General features: G+C 47.2%; 45 non-coding genes and 5 pseudogenes across 45 annotated transcripts; all 50 read left to right on the forward strand.

Moving 5' to 3' along the window:
* Positions 1–65: 65 nt before the first annotated feature.
* Positions 66–184, forward strand: LOC146216991 (5S ribosomal RNA; annotated as a pseudogene).
* A 176-nt stretch (positions 185–360) lies between these two features.
* Positions 361–479, forward strand: LOC146216992 (5S ribosomal RNA). The gene has a single exon (XR_014752022.1). It is a non-coding gene; the product is annotated as a 5S ribosomal RNA (ribosomal RNA).
* Positions 480–665: 186 nt separating this feature from the next.
* Positions 666–784, forward strand: LOC146216993 (5S ribosomal RNA). The gene has a single exon (XR_014752023.1). It is a non-coding gene; the product is annotated as a 5S ribosomal RNA (ribosomal RNA).
* Positions 785–964: 180 nt separating this feature from the next.
* Positions 965–1,083, forward strand: LOC146216994 (5S ribosomal RNA). Its single transcript, XR_014752024.1, has one exon. It is a non-coding gene; the product is annotated as a 5S ribosomal RNA (ribosomal RNA).
* Positions 1,084–1,263: 180 nt separating this feature from the next.
* On the forward strand, positions 1,264–1,382 carry LOC146216995 (5S ribosomal RNA). The gene has a single exon (XR_014752025.1). It is a non-coding gene; the product is annotated as a 5S ribosomal RNA (ribosomal RNA).
* Positions 1,383–1,560: 178 nt separating this feature from the next.
* LOC146216996 (5S ribosomal RNA) lies at positions 1,561–1,679 on the forward strand. Its single transcript, XR_014753078.1, has one exon. It is a non-coding gene; the product is annotated as a 5S ribosomal RNA (ribosomal RNA).
* Positions 1,680–1,867: 188 nt separating this feature from the next.
* On the forward strand, positions 1,868–1,986 carry LOC146216997 (5S ribosomal RNA). Its single transcript, XR_014752395.1, has one exon. It is a non-coding gene; the product is annotated as a 5S ribosomal RNA (ribosomal RNA).
* A 178-nt stretch (positions 1,987–2,164) lies between these two features.
* On the forward strand, positions 2,165–2,283 carry LOC146216998 (5S ribosomal RNA). Its single transcript, XR_014753079.1, has one exon. It is a non-coding gene; the product is annotated as a 5S ribosomal RNA (ribosomal RNA).
* A 180-nt stretch (positions 2,284–2,463) lies between these two features.
* On the forward strand, positions 2,464–2,582 carry LOC146216999 (5S ribosomal RNA). The gene has a single exon (XR_014752026.1). It is a non-coding gene; the product is annotated as a 5S ribosomal RNA (ribosomal RNA).
* Positions 2,583–2,760: 178 nt separating this feature from the next.
* LOC146217000 (5S ribosomal RNA) lies at positions 2,761–2,879 on the forward strand. The gene has a single exon (XR_014752027.1). It is a non-coding gene; the product is annotated as a 5S ribosomal RNA (ribosomal RNA).
* A 178-nt stretch (positions 2,880–3,057) lies between these two features.
* On the forward strand, positions 3,058–3,176 carry LOC146217001 (5S ribosomal RNA). The gene has a single exon (XR_014753080.1). It is a non-coding gene; the product is annotated as a 5S ribosomal RNA (ribosomal RNA).
* A 180-nt stretch (positions 3,177–3,356) lies between these two features.
* LOC146217002 (5S ribosomal RNA) lies at positions 3,357–3,475 on the forward strand. Its single transcript, XR_014752028.1, has one exon. It is a non-coding gene; the product is annotated as a 5S ribosomal RNA (ribosomal RNA).
* A 182-nt stretch (positions 3,476–3,657) lies between these two features.
* On the forward strand, positions 3,658–3,776 carry LOC146217003 (5S ribosomal RNA). Its single transcript, XR_014752030.1, has one exon. It is a non-coding gene; the product is annotated as a 5S ribosomal RNA (ribosomal RNA).
* A 183-nt stretch (positions 3,777–3,959) lies between these two features.
* On the forward strand, positions 3,960–4,078 carry LOC146217004 (5S ribosomal RNA; annotated as a pseudogene).
* A 176-nt stretch (positions 4,079–4,254) lies between these two features.
* On the forward strand, positions 4,255–4,373 carry LOC146217005 (5S ribosomal RNA). Its single transcript, XR_014752031.1, has one exon. It is a non-coding gene; the product is annotated as a 5S ribosomal RNA (ribosomal RNA).
* Positions 4,374–4,551: 178 nt separating this feature from the next.
* On the forward strand, positions 4,552–4,670 carry LOC146217006 (5S ribosomal RNA). Its single transcript, XR_014752032.1, has one exon. It is a non-coding gene; the product is annotated as a 5S ribosomal RNA (ribosomal RNA).
* A 180-nt stretch (positions 4,671–4,850) lies between these two features.
* LOC146217007 (5S ribosomal RNA) lies at positions 4,851–4,969 on the forward strand. Its single transcript, XR_014752033.1, has one exon. It is a non-coding gene; the product is annotated as a 5S ribosomal RNA (ribosomal RNA).
* Positions 4,970–5,147: 178 nt separating this feature from the next.
* On the forward strand, positions 5,148–5,266 carry LOC146217008 (5S ribosomal RNA). The gene has a single exon (XR_014753081.1). It is a non-coding gene; the product is annotated as a 5S ribosomal RNA (ribosomal RNA).
* Positions 5,267–5,454: 188 nt separating this feature from the next.
* On the forward strand, positions 5,455–5,573 carry LOC146217009 (5S ribosomal RNA). Its single transcript, XR_014752396.1, has one exon. It is a non-coding gene; the product is annotated as a 5S ribosomal RNA (ribosomal RNA).
* A 178-nt stretch (positions 5,574–5,751) lies between these two features.
* On the forward strand, positions 5,752–5,870 carry LOC146217010 (5S ribosomal RNA). The gene has a single exon (XR_014753082.1). It is a non-coding gene; the product is annotated as a 5S ribosomal RNA (ribosomal RNA).
* A 181-nt stretch (positions 5,871–6,051) lies between these two features.
* On the forward strand, positions 6,052–6,170 carry LOC146217011 (5S ribosomal RNA). The gene has a single exon (XR_014752034.1). It is a non-coding gene; the product is annotated as a 5S ribosomal RNA (ribosomal RNA).
* A 178-nt stretch (positions 6,171–6,348) lies between these two features.
* On the forward strand, positions 6,349–6,467 carry LOC146217012 (5S ribosomal RNA). The gene has a single exon (XR_014752036.1). It is a non-coding gene; the product is annotated as a 5S ribosomal RNA (ribosomal RNA).
* A 178-nt stretch (positions 6,468–6,645) lies between these two features.
* On the forward strand, positions 6,646–6,764 carry LOC146217013 (5S ribosomal RNA). The gene has a single exon (XR_014753084.1). It is a non-coding gene; the product is annotated as a 5S ribosomal RNA (ribosomal RNA).
* Positions 6,765–6,946: 182 nt separating this feature from the next.
* LOC146217014 (5S ribosomal RNA) lies at positions 6,947–7,065 on the forward strand. The gene has a single exon (XR_014752037.1). It is a non-coding gene; the product is annotated as a 5S ribosomal RNA (ribosomal RNA).
* A 182-nt stretch (positions 7,066–7,247) lies between these two features.
* Positions 7,248–7,366, forward strand: LOC146217015 (5S ribosomal RNA). The gene has a single exon (XR_014752038.1). It is a non-coding gene; the product is annotated as a 5S ribosomal RNA (ribosomal RNA).
* A 182-nt stretch (positions 7,367–7,548) lies between these two features.
* On the forward strand, positions 7,549–7,667 carry LOC146217016 (5S ribosomal RNA; annotated as a pseudogene).
* Positions 7,668–7,843: 176 nt separating this feature from the next.
* LOC146217017 (5S ribosomal RNA) lies at positions 7,844–7,962 on the forward strand. Its single transcript, XR_014752039.1, has one exon. It is a non-coding gene; the product is annotated as a 5S ribosomal RNA (ribosomal RNA).
* Positions 7,963–8,144: 182 nt separating this feature from the next.
* On the forward strand, positions 8,145–8,263 carry LOC146217018 (5S ribosomal RNA). Its single transcript, XR_014752040.1, has one exon. It is a non-coding gene; the product is annotated as a 5S ribosomal RNA (ribosomal RNA).
* Positions 8,264–8,443: 180 nt separating this feature from the next.
* LOC146217019 (5S ribosomal RNA) lies at positions 8,444–8,562 on the forward strand. Its single transcript, XR_014752042.1, has one exon. It is a non-coding gene; the product is annotated as a 5S ribosomal RNA (ribosomal RNA).
* Positions 8,563–8,740: 178 nt separating this feature from the next.
* On the forward strand, positions 8,741–8,859 carry LOC146217020 (5S ribosomal RNA). Its single transcript, XR_014753085.1, has one exon. It is a non-coding gene; the product is annotated as a 5S ribosomal RNA (ribosomal RNA).
* A 182-nt stretch (positions 8,860–9,041) lies between these two features.
* On the forward strand, positions 9,042–9,160 carry LOC146217021 (5S ribosomal RNA; annotated as a pseudogene).
* A 176-nt stretch (positions 9,161–9,336) lies between these two features.
* Positions 9,337–9,455, forward strand: LOC146217022 (5S ribosomal RNA). The gene has a single exon (XR_014752043.1). It is a non-coding gene; the product is annotated as a 5S ribosomal RNA (ribosomal RNA).
* Positions 9,456–9,631: 176 nt separating this feature from the next.
* LOC146217023 (5S ribosomal RNA) lies at positions 9,632–9,750 on the forward strand. The gene has a single exon (XR_014752044.1). It is a non-coding gene; the product is annotated as a 5S ribosomal RNA (ribosomal RNA).
* Positions 9,751–9,935: 185 nt separating this feature from the next.
* LOC146217024 (5S ribosomal RNA) lies at positions 9,936–10,054 on the forward strand. The gene has a single exon (XR_014752045.1). It is a non-coding gene; the product is annotated as a 5S ribosomal RNA (ribosomal RNA).
* A 178-nt stretch (positions 10,055–10,232) lies between these two features.
* Positions 10,233–10,351, forward strand: LOC146217025 (5S ribosomal RNA). Its single transcript, XR_014752046.1, has one exon. It is a non-coding gene; the product is annotated as a 5S ribosomal RNA (ribosomal RNA).
* A 178-nt stretch (positions 10,352–10,529) lies between these two features.
* Positions 10,530–10,648, forward strand: LOC146217026 (5S ribosomal RNA). The gene has a single exon (XR_014753086.1). It is a non-coding gene; the product is annotated as a 5S ribosomal RNA (ribosomal RNA).
* A 190-nt stretch (positions 10,649–10,838) lies between these two features.
* Positions 10,839–10,957, forward strand: LOC146217027 (5S ribosomal RNA). Its single transcript, XR_014752398.1, has one exon. It is a non-coding gene; the product is annotated as a 5S ribosomal RNA (ribosomal RNA).
* A 178-nt stretch (positions 10,958–11,135) lies between these two features.
* On the forward strand, positions 11,136–11,254 carry LOC146217028 (5S ribosomal RNA). The gene has a single exon (XR_014753087.1). It is a non-coding gene; the product is annotated as a 5S ribosomal RNA (ribosomal RNA).
* A 180-nt stretch (positions 11,255–11,434) lies between these two features.
* On the forward strand, positions 11,435–11,553 carry LOC146217029 (5S ribosomal RNA). Its single transcript, XR_014752047.1, has one exon. It is a non-coding gene; the product is annotated as a 5S ribosomal RNA (ribosomal RNA).
* Positions 11,554–11,731: 178 nt separating this feature from the next.
* On the forward strand, positions 11,732–11,850 carry LOC146217030 (5S ribosomal RNA). Its single transcript, XR_014752048.1, has one exon. It is a non-coding gene; the product is annotated as a 5S ribosomal RNA (ribosomal RNA).
* A 178-nt stretch (positions 11,851–12,028) lies between these two features.
* LOC146217031 (5S ribosomal RNA) lies at positions 12,029–12,147 on the forward strand. Its single transcript, XR_014753088.1, has one exon. It is a non-coding gene; the product is annotated as a 5S ribosomal RNA (ribosomal RNA).
* Positions 12,148–12,327: 180 nt separating this feature from the next.
* LOC146217032 (5S ribosomal RNA) lies at positions 12,328–12,446 on the forward strand. Its single transcript, XR_014752049.1, has one exon. It is a non-coding gene; the product is annotated as a 5S ribosomal RNA (ribosomal RNA).
* Positions 12,447–12,630: 184 nt separating this feature from the next.
* Positions 12,631–12,749, forward strand: LOC146217033 (5S ribosomal RNA). Its single transcript, XR_014752050.1, has one exon. It is a non-coding gene; the product is annotated as a 5S ribosomal RNA (ribosomal RNA).
* Positions 12,750–12,931: 182 nt separating this feature from the next.
* Positions 12,932–13,050, forward strand: LOC146217034 (5S ribosomal RNA; annotated as a pseudogene).
* Positions 13,051–13,226: 176 nt separating this feature from the next.
* On the forward strand, positions 13,227–13,345 carry LOC146217035 (5S ribosomal RNA). The gene has a single exon (XR_014752051.1). It is a non-coding gene; the product is annotated as a 5S ribosomal RNA (ribosomal RNA).
* Positions 13,346–13,527: 182 nt separating this feature from the next.
* Positions 13,528–13,646, forward strand: LOC146217036 (5S ribosomal RNA). Its single transcript, XR_014752053.1, has one exon. It is a non-coding gene; the product is annotated as a 5S ribosomal RNA (ribosomal RNA).
* A 180-nt stretch (positions 13,647–13,826) lies between these two features.
* LOC146217037 (5S ribosomal RNA) lies at positions 13,827–13,945 on the forward strand. The gene has a single exon (XR_014752054.1). It is a non-coding gene; the product is annotated as a 5S ribosomal RNA (ribosomal RNA).
* A 182-nt stretch (positions 13,946–14,127) lies between these two features.
* Positions 14,128–14,246, forward strand: LOC146217038 (5S ribosomal RNA). The gene has a single exon (XR_014753089.1). It is a non-coding gene; the product is annotated as a 5S ribosomal RNA (ribosomal RNA).
* Positions 14,247–14,422: 176 nt separating this feature from the next.
* Positions 14,423–14,541, forward strand: LOC146217039 (5S ribosomal RNA). Its single transcript, XR_014752055.1, has one exon. It is a non-coding gene; the product is annotated as a 5S ribosomal RNA (ribosomal RNA).
* Positions 14,542–14,727: 186 nt separating this feature from the next.
* Positions 14,728–14,846, forward strand: LOC146217040 (5S ribosomal RNA). Its single transcript, XR_014752056.1, has one exon. It is a non-coding gene; the product is annotated as a 5S ribosomal RNA (ribosomal RNA).
* The last annotated feature ends 154 nt before the right edge of the window (positions 14,847–15,000 follow it).

Consider the following 15,000-nt stretch of genomic DNA (forward strand, 5'->3'; position numbering starts at 1 on the left):
ACTACCTTGCATTGTCAATTGCTAAATCTGTATATGGATAAGTAGCCTATGGTTGTCAACTTATTTCGTACGGCCATACCAGCCTGGCAACGCCCAATCTCGTCTGATCTCGGAAGCTAAGCAGGGTCGGGCCTGGTTAGTACTTGGATGGGAGACCGCCTGGGAATACCAGGTGCTGTATGCTCTTTTGCTCATTCACTTAGAAACTGACATCTTGCAATATGCACAAGTAGTCCTTCATGAAAGGGGCTGGAAACTGTTTTCATTTTGACACGAGAGAGAGAGAGAGAGAGAGACCACCTTGCATTGTCAATTGCTAAATCTGTATATGGATAAGTAGCCTATGGTTGTCAACTTATTTCGTACGGCCATACCAGCCTGGCAACGCCCGATCACGTCTGATCTCGGAAGCTAAGCAGGGTCGGGCCTGGTTAGTACTTGGATGGGAGACCGCCTGGGAATACCAGGTGCTGTATGCTCTTTTGCTCATTCACTTAGAAACTGACATCTTGCAATATGCACAAGTAGTCCTTCATGAAAGGGGCTGGAAGCTGTTTTCATTTTGACACGAGAGAGAGAGAGAGAGAGAGAGAGAGAGAGACCACCTTGCATTGTCAATTGCTAAATCTGTATATGGATAAGTAGCCTATGGTTGTCAACTTATTTCGTACGGCCATACCAGCCTGGCAACGCCCGATCACGTCTGATCTCGGAAGCTAAGCAGGGTCGGGCCTGGTTAGTACTTGGATGGGAGACCGCCTGGGAATACCAGGTGCTGTATGCTCTTTTGCTCATTCACTTAGAAACTGACATCTTGCAATATGCACAAGTAGTCCTTCATGAAAGGGGCTGGAAACTGTTTTCATTTTGACACGAGAGAGAGAGAGAGAGAGAGAGAGACCACCTTGCATTGTCAATTGCTAAATCTGTATATGGATAAGTAGCCTATGGTTGTCAACTTATTTCGTACGGCCATACCAGCCTGGCAACGCCCGATCACGTCTGATCTCGGAAGCTAAGCAGGGTCGGGCCTGGTTAGTACTTGGATGGGAGACCGCCTGGGAATACCAGGTGCTGTATGCTCTTTTGCTCATTCACTTAGAAACTGACATCTTGCAATATGCACAAGTAGTCCTTCATGAAAGGGGCTGGAAGCTGTTTTCATTTTGACACGAGAGAGAGAGAGAGAGAGAGAGAGACCACCTTGCATTGTCAATTGCTAAATCTGTATATGGATAAGTAGCCTATGGTTGTCAACTTATTTCGTACGGCCATACCAGCCTGGCAACGCCCGATCACGTCTGATCTCGGAAGCTAAGCAGGGTCGGGCCTGGTTAGTACTTGGATGGGAGACCGCCTGGGAATACCAGGTGCTGTATGCTCTTTTGCTCATTCACTTAGAAACTGACATCTTGCAATATGCACAAGTAGTCCTTCATGAAAGGGGCTGGAAGCTGTTTTCATTTTGACACGAGAGAGAGAGAGAGAGAGAGAGACTACCTTGCATTGTCAATTGCTAAATCTGTATATGGATAAGTAGCCTATGGTTGTCAACTTATTTCGTACGGCCATACCAGCCTGGCAACGCCCGATCTCGTCTGATCTCGGAAGCTAAGCAGGGTCGGGCCTGGTTAGTACTTGGATGGGAGACCGCCTGGGAATACCAGGTGCTGTATGCTCTTTTGCTCATTCACTTAGAAACTGACATCTTGCAATATGCACAAGTAGTCCTTCATGAAAGGGGCTGGAAGCTGTTTTCATTTTGACACGAGAGAGAGAGAGAGAGAGAGAGAGAGAGAGAGACTACCTTGCATTGTCAATTGCTAAATCTGTATATGGATAAGTAGCCTATGGTTGTCAACTTATTTCGTACGGCCATACCAGCCTGGCAACGCCTGATCTCGTCTGATCTCGGAAGCTAAGCAGGGTCGGGCCTGGTTAGTACTTGGATGGGAGACCGCCTGGGAATACCAGGTGCTGTATGCTCTTTTGCTCATTCACTTAGAAACTGAAATCTTGCAATATGCACAAGTAGTCCTTCATGAAAGGGGCTGGAAGCTGTTTTCATTTTGACACGAGAGAGAGAGAGAGAGAGAGAGACCACCTTGCATTGTCAATTGCTAAATCTGTATATGGATAAGTAGCCTATGGTTGTCAACTTATTTCGTACGGCCATACCAGCCTGGCAACGCCCGATCTCGTCTGATCTCGGAAGCTAAGCAGGGTCGGGCCTGGTTAGTACTTGGATGGGAGACCGCCTGGGAATACCAGGTGCTGTATGCTCTTTTGCTCATTCACTTAGAAACTGACATCTTGCAATATGCACAAGTAGTCCTTCATGAAAGGGGCTGGAAACTGTTTTCATTTTGACACGAGAGAGAGAGAGAGAGAGAGAGAGACCACCTTGCATTGTCAATTGCTAAATCTGTATATGGATAAGTAGCCTATGGTTGTCAACTTATTTCGTACGGCCATACCAGCCTGGCAACGCCCGATCACGTCTGATCTCGGAAGCTAAGCAGGGTCGGGCCTGGTTAGTACTTGGATGGGAGACCGCCTGGGAATACCAGGTGCTGTATGCTCTTTTGCTCATTCACTTAGAAACTGACATCTTGCAATATGCACAAGTAGTCCTTCATGAAAGGGGCTGGAAGCTGTTTTCATTTTGACACGAGAGAGAGAGAGAGAGAGAGAGACCACCTTGCATTGTCAATTGCTAAATCTGTATATGGATAAGTAGCCTATGGTTGTCAACTTATTTCGTACGGCCATACCAGCCTGGCAACGCCCGATCACGTCTGATCTCGGAAGCTAAGCAGGGTCGGGCCTGGTTAGTACTTGGATGGGAGACCGCCTGGGAATACCAGGTGCTGTATGCTCTTTTGCTCATTCACTTAGAAACTGACATCTTGCAATATGCACAAGTAGTCCTTCATGAAAGGGGCTGGAAGCTGTTTTCATTTTGACACGAGAGAGAGAGAGAGAGAGAGAGACCACCTTGCATTGTCAATTGCTAAATCTGTATATGGATAAGTAGCCTATGGTTGTCAACTTATTTCGTACGGCCATACCAGCCTGGCAACGCCCGATCTCGTCTGATCTCGGAAGCTAAGCAGGGTCGGGCCTGGTTAGTACTTGGATGGGAGACCGCCTGGGAATACCAGGTGCTGTATGCTCTTTTGCTCATTCACTTAGAAACTGACATCTTGCAATATGCACAAGTAGTCCTTCATGAAAGGGGCTGGAAACTGTTTTCATTTTGACACGAGAGAGAGAGAGAGAGAGAGAGAGACCACCTTGCATTGTCAATTGCTAAATCTGTATATGGATAAGTAGCCTATGGTTGTCAACTTATTTCGTACGGCCATACCAGCCTGGCAACGCCCGATCACGTCTGATCTCGGAAGCTAAGCAGGGTCGGGCCTGGTTAGTACTTGGATGGGAGACCGCCTGGGAATACCAGGTGCTGTATGCTCTTTTTCTCATTCACTTAGAAACTGACATCTTGCAATATGCACAAGTAGTCCTTCATGAAAGGGGCTGGAAGCTGTTTTCATTTTGACACGAGAGAGAGAGAGAGAGAGAGAGAGAGACCACCTTGCATTGTCAATTGCTAAATCTGTATATGGATAAGTAGCCTATGGTTGTCAACTTATTTCGTACGGCCATACCAGCCTGGCAACGCCCGATCACGTCTGATCTCGGAAGCTAAGCAGGGTCGGGCCTGGTTAGTACTTGGATGGGAGACCGCCTGGGAATACCAGGTGCTGTATGCTCTTTTGCTCATTCACTTAGAAACTGACATCTTGCAATATGCACAAGTAGTCCTTCATGAAAGGGGCTAGGAAACTGTTTTCATTTTGACACGAGAGAGAGAGAGAGAGAGAGAGAGAGACTACCTTGCATTGTCAATTGCTAAATCTGTATATGGATAAGTAGCCTATGGTTGTCAACTTATTTCGTACGGCCATACCAGCCTGGCAACGCCCAATCTCGTCTGATCTCGGAAGCTAAGCAGGGTCGGGCCTGGTTAGTACTTGGATGGGAGACCGCCTGGGAATACCAGGTGCTGTATGCTCTTTTGCTCATTCACTTAGAAACTGACATCTTGCAATATGCACAAGTAGTCCTTCATGAAAGGGGCTGGAAACTGTTTTCATTTTGACACGAGAGAGAGAGAGAGAGAGAGACCACCTTGCATTGTCAATTGCTAAATCTGTATATGGATAAGTAGCCTATGGTTGTCAACTTATTTCGTACGGCCATACCAGCCTGGCAACGCCCGATCACGTCTGATCTCGGAAGCTAAGCAGGGTCGGGCCTGGTTAGTACTTGGATGGGAGACCGCCTGGGAATACCAGGTGCTGTATGCTCTTTTGCTCATTCACTTAGAAACTGACATCTTGCAATATGCACAAGTAGTCCTTCATGAAAGGGGCTGGAAGCTGTTTTCATTTTGACACGAGAGAGAGAGAGAGAGAGAGAGACCACCTTGCATTGTCAATTGCTAAATCTGTATATGGATAAGTAGCCTATGGTTGTCAACTTATTTCGTACGGCCATACCAGCCTGGCAACGCCCGATCACGTCTGATCTCGGAAGCTAAGCAGGGTCGGGCCTGGTTAGTACTTGGATGGGAGACCGCCTGGGAATACCAGGTGCTGTATGCTCTTTTGCTCATTCACTTAGAAACTGACATCTTGCAATATGCACAAGTAGTCCTTCATGAAAGGGGCTGGAAACTGTTTTCATTTTGACACGAGAGAGAGAGAGAGAGAGAGAGAGACCACCTTGCATTGTCAATTGCTAAATCTGTATATGGATAAGTAGCCTATGGTTGTCAACTTATTTCGTACGGCCATACCAGCCTGGCAACGCCCGATCACGTCTGATCTCGGAAGCTAAGCAGGGTCGGGCCTGGTTAGTACTTGGATGGGAGACCGCCTGGGAATACCAGGTGCTGTATGCTCTTTTGCTCATTCACTTAGAAACTGACATCTTGCAATATGCACAAGTAGTCCTTCATGAAAGGGGCTGGAAGCTGTTTTCATTTTGACACGAGAGAGAGAGAGAGAGAGAGAGACTACCTTGCATTGTCAATTGCTAAATCTGTATATGGATAAGTAGCCTATGGTTGTCAACTTATTTCGTACGGCCATACCAGCCTGGCAACGCCCGATCTCGTCTGATCTCGGAAGCTAAGCAGGGTCGGGCCTGGTTAGTACTTGGATGGGAGACCGCCTGGGAATACCAGGTGCTGTATGCTCTTTTGCTCATTCACTTAGAAACTGACATCTTGCAATATGCACAAGTAGTCCTTCATGAAAGGGGCTGGAAGCTGTTTTCATTTTGACACGAGAGAGAGAGAGAGAGAGAGAGAGAGAGAGAGACTACCTTGCATTGTCAATTGCTAAATCTGTATATGGATAAGTAGCCTATGGTTGTCAACTTATTTCGTACGGCCATACCAGCCTGGCAACGCCTGATCTCGTCTGATCTCGGAAGCTAAGCAGGGTCGGGCCTGGTTAGTACTTGGATGGGAGACCGCCTGGGAATACCAGGTGCTGTATGCTCTTTTGCTCATTCACTTAGAAACTGAAATCTTGCAATATGCACAAGTAGTCCTTCATGAAAGGGGCTGGAAGCTGTTTTCATTTTGACACGAGAGAGAGAGAGAGAGAGAGAGACCACCTTGCATTGTCAATTGCTAAATCTGTATATGGATAAGTAGCCTATGGTTGTCAACTTATTTCGTACGGCCATACCAGCCTGGCAACGCCCGATCTCGTCTGATCTCGGAAGCTAAGCAGGGTCGGGCCTGGTTAGTACTTGGATGGGAGACCGCCTGGGAATACCAGGTGCTGTATGCTCTTTTGCTCATTCACTTAGAAACTGACATCTTGCAATATGCACAAGTAGTCCTTCATGAAAGGGGCTGGGAAACTGTTTTCATTTTGACACGAGAGAGAGAGAGAGAGAGAGAGAGACCACCTTGCATTGTCAATTGCTAAATCTGTATATGGATAAGTAGCCTATGGTTGTCAACTTATTTCGTACGGCCATACCAGCCTGGCAACGCCCGATCACGTCTGATCTCGGAAGCTAAGCAGGGTCGGGCCTGGTTAGTACTTGGATGGGAGACCGCCTGGGAATACCAGGTGCTGTATGCTCTTTTGCTCATTCACTTAGAAACTGACATCTTGCAATATGCACAAGTAGTCCTTCATGAAAGGGGCTGGAAGCTGTTTTCATTTTGACACGAGAGAGAGAGAGAGAGAGAGAGACCACCTTGCATTGTCAATTGCTAAATCTGTATATGGATAAGTAGCCTATGGTTGTCAACTTATTTCGTACGGCCATACCAGCCTGGCAACGCCCGATCACGTCTGATCTCGGAAGCTAAGCAGGGTCGGGCCTGGTTAGTACTTGGATGGGAGACCGCCTGGGAATACCAGGTGCTGTATGCTCTTTTGCTCATTCACTTAGAAACTGACATCTTGCAATATGCACAAGTAGTCCTTCATGAAAGGGGCTGGAAGCTGTTTTCATTTTGACACGAGAGAGAGAGAGAGAGAGAGAGACCACCTTGCATTGTCAATTGCTAAATCTGTATATGGATAAGTAGCCTATGGTTGTCAACTTATTTCGTACGGCCATACCAGCCTGGCAACGCCCGATCTCGTCTGATCTCGGAAGCTAAGCAGGGTCGGGCCTGGTTAGTACTTGGATGGGAGACCGCCTGGGAATACCAGGTGCTGTATGCTCTTTTGCTCATTCACTTAGAAACTGACATCTTGCAATATGCACAAGTAGTCCTTCATGAAAGGGGCTGGAAACTGTTTTCATTTTGACACGAGAGAGAGAGAGAGAGAGAGAGAGAGACCACCTTGCATTGTCAATTGCTAAATCTGTATATGGATAAGTAGCCTATGGTTGTCAACTTATTTCGTACGGCCATACCAGCCTGGCAACGCCCGATCACGTCTGATCTCGGAAGCTAAGCAGGGTCGGGCCTGGTTAGTACTTGGATGGGAGACCGCCTGGGAATACCAGGTGCTGTATGCTCTTTTTCTCATTCACTTAGAAACTGACATCTTGCAATATGCACAAGTAGTCCTTCATGAAAGGGGCTGGAAGCTGTTTTCATTTTGACACGAGAGAGAGAGAGAGAGAGAGAGAGAGACCACCTTGCATTGTCAATTGCTAAATCTGTATATGGATAAGTAGCCTATGGTTGTCAACTTATTTCGTACGGCCATACCAGCCTGGCAACGCCCGATCACGTCTGATCTCGGAAGCTAAGCAGGGTCGGGCCTGGTTAGTACTTGGATGGGAGACCGCCTGGGAATACCAGGTGCTGTATGCTCTTTTGCTCATTCACTTAGAAACTGACATCTTGCAATATGCACAAGTAGTCCTTCATGAAAGGGGCTGGAAACTGTTTTCATTTTGACACGAGAGAGAGAGAGAGAGAGAGAGAGAGACTACCTTGCATTGTCAATTGCTAAATCTGTATATGGATAAGTAGCCTATGGTTGTCAACTTATTTCGTACGGCCATACCAGCCTGGCAACGCCCAATCTCGTCTGATCTCGGAAGCTAAGCAGGGTCGGGCCTGGTTAGTACTTGGATGGGAGACCGCCTGGGAATACCAGGTGCTGTATGCTCTTTTGCTCATTCACTTAGAAACTGACATCTTGCAATATGCACAAGTAGTCCTTCATGAAAGGGGCTGGAAACTGTTTTCATTTTGACACGAGAGAGAGAGAGAGAGAGAGACCACCTTGCATTGTCAATTGCTAAATCTGTATATGGATAAGTAGCCTATGGTTGTCAACTTATTTCGTACGGCCATACCAGCCTGGCAACGCCCGATCACGTCTGATCTCGGAAGCTAAGCAGGGTCGGGCCTGGTTAGTACTTGGATGGGAGACCGCCTGGGAATACCAGGTGCTGTATGCTCTTTTGCTCATTCACTTAGAAACTGACATCTTGCAATATGCACAAGTAGTCCTTCATGAAAGGGGCTGGAAGCTGTTTTCATTTTGACACGAGAGAGAGAGAGAGAGAGAGAGAGAGACCACCTTGCATTGTCAATTGCTAAATCTGTATATGGATAAGTAGCCTATGGTTGTCAACTTATTTCGTACGGCCATACCAGCCTGGCAACGCCCGATCACGTCTGATCTCGGAAGCTAAGCAGGGTCGGGCCTGGTTAGTACTTGGATGGGAGACCGCCTGGGAATACCAGGTGCTGTATGCTCTTTTGCTCATTCACTTAGAAACTGACATCTTGCAATATGCACAAGTAGTCCTTCATGAAAGGGGCTGGAAACTGTTTTCATTTTGACACGAGAGAGAGAGAGAGAGAGAGAGAGACCACCTTGCATTGTCAATTGCTAAATCTGTATATGGATAAGTAGCCTATGGTTGTCAACTTATTTCGTACGGCCATACCAGCCTGGCAACGCCCGATCACGTCTGATCTCGGAAGCTAAGCAGGGTCGGGCCTGGTTAGTACTTGGATGGGAGACCGCCTGGGAATACCAGGTGCTGTATGCTCTTTTGCTCATTCACTTAGAAACTGACATCTTGCAATATGCACAAGTAGTCCTTCATGAAAGGGGCTGGAAGCTGTTTTCATTTTGACACGAGAGAGAGAGAGAGAGAGAGAGACCACCTTGCATTGTCAATTGCTAAATCTGTATATGGATAAGTAGCCTATGGTTGTCAACTTATTTCGTACGGCCATACCAGCCTGGCAACGCCCGATCTCGTCTGATCTCGGAAGCTAAGCAGGGTCGGGCCTGGTTAGTACTTGGATGGGAGACCGCCTGGGAATACCAGGTGCTGTATGCTCTTTTGCTCATTCACTTAGAAACTGACATCTTGCAATATGCACAAGTAGTCCTTCATGAAAGGGGCTGGAAGCTGTTTTCATTTTGACACGAGAGAGAGAGAGAGAGAGAGAGAGAGACTACCTTGCATTGTCAATTGCTAAATCTGTATATGGATAAGTAGCCTATGGTTGTCAACTTATTTCGTACGGCCATACCAGCCTGGCAACGCCCAATCTCGTCTGATCTCGGAAGCTAAGCAGGGTCGGGCCTGGTTAGTACTTGGATGGGAGACCGCCTGGGAATACCAGGTGCTGTATGCTCTTTTGCTCATTCACTTAGAAACTGACATCTTGCAATATGCACAAGTAGTCCTTCATGAAAGGGGCTGGAAACTGTTTTCATTTTGACACGAGAGAGAGAGAGAGAGAGAGACCACCTTGCATTGTCAATTGCTAAATCTGTATATGGATAAGTAGCCTATGGTTGTCAACTTATTTCGTACGGCCATACCAGCCTGGCAACGCCCGATCACGTCTGATCTCGGAAGCTAAGCAGGGTCGGGCCTGGTTAGTACTTGGATGGGAGACCGCCTGGGAATACCAGGTGCTGTATGCTCTTTTGCTCATTCACTTAGAAACTGACATCTTGCAATATGCACAAGTAGTCCTTCATGAAAGGGGCTGGAAGCTGTTTTCATTTTGACACGAGAGAGAGAGAGAGAGAGAGACCACCTTGCATTGTCAATTGCTAAATCTGTATATGGATAAGTAGCCTATGGTTGTCAACTTATTTCGTACGGCCATACCAGCCTGGCAACGCCCGATCACGTCTGATCTCGGAAGCTAAGCAGGGTCGGGCCTGGTTAGTACTTGGATGGGAGACCGCCTGGGAATACCAGGTGCTGTATGCTCTTTTGCTCATTCACTTAGAAACTGACATCTTGCAATATGCACAAGTAGTCCTTCATGAAAGGGGCTGGAAACTGTTTTCATTTTGACTTACGACGAGAGAGAGAGAGAGAGAGAGAGAGACCACCTTGCATTGTCAATTGCTAAATCTGTATATGGATAAGTAGCCTATGGTTGTCAACTTATTTCGTACGGCCATACCAGCCTGGCAACGCCCGATCACGTCTGATCTCGGAAGCTAAGCAGGGTCGGGCCTGGTTAGTACTTGGATGGGAGACCGCCTGGGAATACCAGGTGCTGTATGCTCTTTTGCTCATTCACTTAGAAACTGACATCTTGCAATATGCACAAGTAGTCCTTCATGAAAGGGGCTGGAAGCTGTTTTCATTTTGACACGAGAGAGAGAGAGAGAGAGAGAGACCACCTTGCATTGTCAATTGCTAAATCTGTATATGGATAAGTAGCCTATGGTTGTCAACTTATTTCGTACGGCCATACCAGCCTGGCAACGCCCGATCACGTCTGATCTCGGAAGCTAAGCAGGGTCGGGCCTGGTTAGTACTTGGATGGGAGACCGCCTGGGAATACCAGGTGCTGTATGCTCTTTTGCTCATTCACTTAGAAACTGACATCTTGCAATATGCACAAGTAGTCCTTCATGAAAGGGGCTGGAAGCTGTTTTCATTTTGACACGAGAGAGAGAGAGAGAGAGAGAGACTACCTTGCATTGTCAATTGCTAAATCTGTATATGGATAAGTAGCCTATGGTTGTCAACTTATTTCGTACGGCCATACCAGCCTGGCAACGCCCGATCTCGTCTGATCTCGGAAGCTAAGCAGGGTCGGGCCTGGTTAGTACTTGGATGGGAGACCGCCTGGGAATACCAGGTGCTGTATGCTCTTTTGCTCATTCACTTAGAAACTGACATCTTGCAATATGCACAAGTAGTCCTTCATGAAAGGGGCTGGAAGCTGTTTTCATTTTGACACGAGAGAGAGAGAGAGAGAGAGAGAGAGAGAGAGAGACTACCTTGCATTGTCAATTGCTAAATCTGTATATGGATAAGTAGCCTATGGTTGTCAACTTATTTCGTACGGCCATACCAGCCTGGCAACGCCTGATCTCGTCTGATCTCGGAAGCTAAGCAGGGTCGGGCCTGGTTAGTACTTGGATGGGAGACCGCCTGGGAATACCAGGTGCTGTATGCTCTTTTGCTCATTCACTTAGAAACTGAAATCTTGCAATATGCACAAGTAGTCCTTCATGAAAGGGGCTGGAAGCTGTTTTCATTTTGACACGAGAGAGAGAGAGAGAGAGAGAGACCACCTTGCATTGTCAATTGCTAAATCTGTATATGGATAAGTAGCCTATGGTTGTCAACTTATTTCGTACGGCCATACCAGCCTGGCAACGCCCGATCTCGTCTGATCTCGGAAGCTAAGCAGGGTCGGGCCTGGTTAGTACTTGGATGGGAGACCGCCTGGGAATACCAGGTGCTGTATGCTCTTTTGCTCATTCACTTAGAAACTGACATCTTGCAATATGCACAAGTAGTCCTTCATGAAAGGGGCTGGAAACTGTTTTCATTTTGACACGAGAGAGAGAGAGAGAGAGAGAGAGACCACCTTGCATTGTCAATTGCTAAATCTGTATATGGATAAGTAGCCTATGGTTGTCAACTTATTTCGTACGGCCATACCAGCCTGGCAACGCCCGATCACGTCTGATCTCGGAAGCTAAGCAGGGTCGGGCCTGGTTAGTACTTGGATGGGAGACCGCCTGGGAATACCAGGTGCTGTATGCTCTTTTGCTCATTCACTTAGAAACTGACATCTTGCAATATGCACAAGTAGTCCTTCATGAAAGGGGCTGGAAGCTGTTTTCATTTTGACACGAGAGAGAGAGAGAGAGAGAGAGACCACCTTGCATTGTCAATTGCTAAATCTGTATATGGATAAGTAGCCTATGGTTGTCAACTTATTTCGTACGGCCATACCAGCCTGGCAACGCCCGATCACGTCTGATCTCGGAAGCTAAGCAGGGTCGGGCCTGGTTAGTACTTGGATGGGAGACCGCCTGGGAATACCAGGTGCTGTATGCTCTTTTGCTCATTCACTTAGAAACTGACATCTTGCAATATGCACAAGTAGTCCTTCATGAAAGGGGCTGGAAGCTGTTTTCATTTTGACACGAGAGAGAGAGAGAGAGAGAGAGACCACCTTGCATTGTCAATTGCTAAATCTGTATATGGATAAGTAGCCTATGGTTGTCAACTTATTTCGTACGGCCATACCAGCCTGGCAACGCCCGATCTCGTCTGATCTCGGAAGCTAAGCAGGGTCGGGCCTGGTTAGTACTTGGATGGGAGACCGCCTGGGAATACCAGGTGCTGTATGCTCTTTTGCTCATTCACTTAGAAACTGACATCTTGCAATATGCACAAGTAGTCCTTCATGAAAGGGGCTGGAAACTGTTTTCATTTTGACACGAGAGAGAGAGAGAGAGAGAGAGAGACCACCTTGCATTGTCAATTGCTAAATCTGTATATGGATAAGTAGCCTATGGTTGTCAACTTATTTCGTACGGCCATACCAGCCTGGCAACGCCCGATCACGTCTGATCTCGGAAGCTAAGCAGGGTCGGGCCTGGTTAGTACTTGGATGGGAGACCGCCTGGGAATACCAGGTGCTGTATGCTCTTTTTCTCATTCACTTAGAAACTGACATCTTGCAATATGCACAAGTAGTCCTTCATGAAAGGGGCTGGAAGCTGTTTTCATTTTGACACGAGAGAGAGAGAGAGAGAGAGAGAGAGAGACCACCTTGCATTGTCAATTGCTAAATCTGTATATGGATAAGTAGCCTATGGTTGTCAACTTATTTCGTACGGCCATACCAGCCTGGCAACGCCCGATCACGTCTGATCTCGGAAGCTAAGCAGGGTCGGGCCTGGTTAGTACTTGGATGGGAGACCGCCTGGGAATACCAGGTGCTGTATGCTCTTTTGCTCATTCACTTAGAAACTGACATCTTGCAATATGCACAAGTAGTCCTTCATGAAAGGGGCTGGAAACTGTTTTCATTTTGACACGAGAGAGAGAGAGAGAGAGAGAGAGAGACTACCTTGCATTGTCAATTGCTAAATCTGTATATGGATAAGTAGCCTATGGTTGTCAACTTATTTCGTACGGCCATACCAGCCTGGCAACGCCCAATCTCGTCTGATCTCGGAAGCTAAGCAGGGTCGGGCCTGGTTAGTACTTGGATGGGAGACCGCCTGGGAATACCAGGTGCTGTATGCTCTTTTGCTCATTCACTTAGAAACTGACATCTTGCAATATGCACAAGTAGTCCTTCATGAAAGGGGCTGGAAACTGTTTTCATTTTGACACGAGAGAGAGAGAGAGAGAGAGACCACCTTGCATTGTCAATTGCTAAATCTGTATATGGATAAGTAGCCTATGGTTGTCAACTTATTTCGTACGGCCATACCAGCCTGGCAACGCCCGATCACGTCTGATCTCGGAAGCTAAGCAGGGTCGGGCCTGGTTAGTACTTGGATGGGAGACCGCCTGGGAATACCAGGTGCTGTATGCTCTTTTGCTCATTCACTTAGAAACTGACATCTTGCAATATGCACAAGTAGTCCTTCATGAAAGGGGCTGGAAGCTGTTTTCATTTTGACACGAGAGAGAGAGAGAGAGAGAGAGAGAGACCACCTTGCATTGTCAATTGCTAAATCTGTATATGGATAAGTAGCCTATGGTTGTCAACTTATTTCGTACGGCCATACCAGCCTGGCAACGCCCGATCACGTCTGATCTCGGAAGCTAAGCAGGGTCGGGCCTGGTTAGTACTTGGATGGGAGACCGCCTGGGAATACCAGGTGCTGTATGCTCTTTTGCTCATTCACTTAGAAACTGACATCTTGCAATATGCACAAGTAGTCCTTCATGAAAGGGGCTGGAAACTGTTTTCATTTTGACACGAGAGAGAGAGAGAGAGAGAGAGAGACCACCTTGCATTGTCAATTGCTAAATCTGTATATGGATAAGTAGCCTATGGTTGTCAACTTATTTCGTACGGCCATACCAGCCTGGCAACGCCCGATCACGTCTGATCTCGGAAGCTAAGCAGGGTCGGGCCTGGTTAGTACTTGGATGGGAGACCGCCTGGGAATACCAGGTGCTGTATGCTCTTTTGCTCATTCACTTAGAAACTGACATCTTGCAATATGCACAAGTAGTCCTTCATGAAAGGGGCTGGAAGCTGTTTTCATTTTGACACGAGAGAGAGAGAGAGAGAGAGAGAGAGACCACCTTGCATTGTCAATTGCTAAATCTGTATATGGATAAGTAGCCTATGGTTGTCAACTTATTTCGTACGGCCATACCAGCCTGGCAACGCCCGATCTCGTCTGATCTCGGAAGCTAAGCAGGGTCGGGCCTGGTTAGTACTTGGATGGGAGACCGCCTGGGAATACCAGGTGCTGTATGCTCTTTTGCTCATTCACTTAGAAACTGACATCTTGCAATATGCACAAGTAGTCCTTCATGAAAGGGGCTGGAAACTGTTTTCATTTTGACACGAGAGAGAGAGAGAGAGAGAGACCACCTTGCATTGTCAATTGCTAAATCTGTATATGGATAAGTAGCCTATGGTTGTCAACTTATTTCGTACGGCCATACCAGCCTGGCAACGCCCGATCACGTCTGATCTCGGAAGCTAAGCAGGGTCGGGCCTGGTTAGTACTTGGATGGGAGACCGCCTGGGAATACCAGGTGCTGTATGCTCTTTTGCTCATTCACTTAGAAACTGACATCTTGCAATATGCACAAGTAGTCCTTCATGAAAGGGGCTGGAAGCTGTTTTCATTTTGACACGAGAGAGAGAGAGAGAGAGAGAGAGAGAGAGACCACCTTGCATTGTCAATTGCTAAATCTGTATATGGATAAGTAGCCTATGGTTGTCAACTTATTTCGTACGGCCATACCAGCCTGGCAACGCCCGATCACGTCTGATCTCGGAAGCTAAGCAGGGTCGGGCCTGGTTAGTACTTGGATGGGAGACCGCCTGGGAATACCAGGTGCTGTATGCTCTTTTGCTCATTCACTTAGAAACTGACATCTTGCAATATGCACAAGTAGTCCTTCATGAAAGGGGCTGGAAACTGTTTTCATTTTGACACGAGAGAGAGAGAGAGAGAGAGAGAGACCACCTTGCATTGTCAATTGCTAAATCTGTATATGGAT

Source organism: Hypomesus nipponensis, chromosome 28 (assembly GCF_054491055.1).
Source record: "Hypomesus nipponensis isolate SF chromosome 28, ASM5449105v1, whole genome shotgun sequence".
NCBI classification, from domain to species: domain Eukaryota; kingdom Metazoa; phylum Chordata; class Actinopteri; order Osmeriformes; family Osmeridae; genus Hypomesus; species Hypomesus nipponensis.